Here is a 2,642-nt window from a genome sequence, read left to right as displayed (position 1 = left end):
GTATTTGAACAACATGGCCAGCCCATCAGGGTTGTGCTATCTACAGTAGAGTTTCAATACTAGGCAGTTTAGTTTAAGAAATGAACTCGGTGTTTGGTATCTTATCTTGCCAGGTGATCTTCAGAATCTTCTTAAGACAATTCAAATGCAAGGAATTCCATTTCCTGGCATTGCATTGGCGGACTGTCCAGGTTTCACAGGCATAAAACAATGAGGTCAACATTATGGTTCTATAGACCTTCAGTTTGGTAGGCAGTCTAATATCTTTTCTCTCCCACACATTTCTATGGAGCTGACCAAACACTGAGTTAGCTCTGGCAATTAATGTGTCAACCTCATCATTTATGTGTGCACCCCTGAAAAGTACATGAACTTATCCAGAGAATTCAAAATTTTCTTCATTTGTTTTAACCCATGGCTCCCCATATGGATGGTATGGTGCTGACTGTTGGAGAACTTATGTTTTCTTGGTGTTAGGTCAAAATTATCAAAGGCAGAACAGAATCGATCCATACTTCGCTGCATCTCCTCTTCAGAAGCTGCATTGAGTTCACAATTATTTGTAAACAAAAAAATCATACACGGACTCTCCCGTCACTTTAATCTTGTTTTGTAGCCTTTTCAAATTAAGTACTTTACCATTAGTGGAGTAGCTGACCTTGATGCTGTTTTTATCTTCATTGAAGGTATCTGGCAAAATTGTCAAAAACATCATTGTAAGAAGCATGAGAGCAAACACGCAGCCTTGCTTCTCTCCATTGATAACTGGGAAAACATGAGAGCATCATCTATTATCCAGATTTTATGCAAGTATGCCATCGTGGAACTGGCATGCAATAATGCATGGCAGTGGAGCCAGGGCCCTCTCCCCACGGGGAGGAGCCCCCGCCTGACCAAACAACCACTGCAAGAGTGCCAGCTATCCTGAGGGAAACTTTGGAGGGAAACAGTTACTAGATGATTTGATCAGTCTTTGCACCTATACCAATGTCGGACAACTGATTTGCATGTCAGGAACACTATGGACCTCCACCAGAGTTTCCTCTGGCTTCACCCTGCCCATGCATAGTTCACCATCTTTTGGGTCCTAACATGCACCTTCATGCTCCACCTCCCATTTGGGGCGGGTGAGACAGGCTGGTGGTGTGCCGTCGGCAGAAGGACTGAGGTCTCGGGATCATACCTTGGCTGGTGGCTGGTGGCCTTCACCTTCATCGTGCCACAGGTGGCTTTTGTGCAAGACCCTGACTAGGATGTGTTAGCCTCCTTGGTCAGTGTTTCAAGATGTGTCAGGTGGGGGGGCCAACATCACCACTGACCCTCTCCACACCTCAATCACAACTGAATTACAATTTTCCTCAGTTACCACCAAGCACCCTCTCAAAGGGGAAGTGGAGATGACAAAAGCCATCTACCCCTAAGCCACAACAAGGTCACAATTTCATCACAGCATTCAATATCTAAGGAGAGGTCTTTTCTTCATCTTGACCTGAGCAACCTCAGCAATCTCTGTTCCTGGGAAAACAAAGCTTAACAAAGCCACAATATACATTGCCAGCATCCTTATCAATTCTCTGCCTGCAGAACAGTGTCAAGACCCCTGAAAACATCAGCAAGACCCTCCTCCAGGTTTTCTGTAAACATGCAACAAGAAAATACTCCTTCAGGGCTTCTGAACCAACAGCATGGTTCCAGAACCTCTGCAACAACACCACTGTCCTTTACCAGCAGACAGATCTAGCAAAGTAACATCAATACAGACAGAAAAAGGACTGGCATCGAGTCATGCCTCCTCACTTCTGGGCAGCTTTGGGTGCCAGTTCTCAGAAGTTCTGGGCAGCTTCAACTGTCCCTCATCAATCCAGGTGGCTTTGGCCAGCAATTAATTCTCTCTCTCTCTCTCTCTCTCTCTCTCTCTCTCTCTCTCTCTCTCTCTCTCTCTGCATCTCTGTCTCTGTCTCTGTTTCTCTCTCTGCCTCCACGATGCTGCTCCCCAAAAATTATTCTGGTCTCTCTCTGCTTGGGCGTCTCTATACATGACACCAGGTCTTCCCAATTCAGCCCCCTCTCTTCACATCAACAAGTCCATCACACAAGTAGGATTCACAAGATCTGGTTTTTAACATGACCCCCAAACCAAGCCAATACAAGGGGATATTTAAATTGTATTACCATTACATCTCCCCATTCTATTTCCTCCCATTTATGCTTTTATTTCACCCTTCTCCCTTCCCCTTCTCAAAAGAGTTTTGTTTTGGACCACTGCCTCCCTCAATATTCCCTCCCAATTAGCCCCCTCCCTTTTCCTACCATTTGCCTTTACTACTTCTTCCCTCTCTTCTAACCATATGTTCTCCTCTTTTCTTTCCCTTTTCCTCTCCTACTACGTATAAGTCACATTAGATTTTTATACTTAACAAAGTATATTATTCCCTCCTTGAAACAAACCCAGTGACAGTAATTCTCAAACAATTGTCTTCTCTTTCCATTCTTTCCCTCTACTATAATAAGTTTTTGTTTCTCTTCATGTTATATTCTTATACTTGAGTATGTTATTCCCTCCTTGAACCAAAACAAATGAACGTAAAGCTCATATAATGCCCATCTTCCTCCCTTTTTCCCCTCTCCTATAATGTTTTTGT

Source organism: Petaurus breviceps, unplaced genomic scaffold (genome assembly GCF_028583685.1).
Source record: "Petaurus breviceps papuanus isolate PSGF00001 unplaced genomic scaffold, PetGlider_PUasm1.0 154, whole genome shotgun sequence".
NCBI classification, from domain to species: Eukaryota; Metazoa; Chordata; class Mammalia; order Diprotodontia; family Petauridae; genus Petaurus; species Petaurus breviceps.
The sequence above is the reverse complement of the archived record's forward strand: the minus strand, read 5'-3'. Positions refer to the sequence as shown.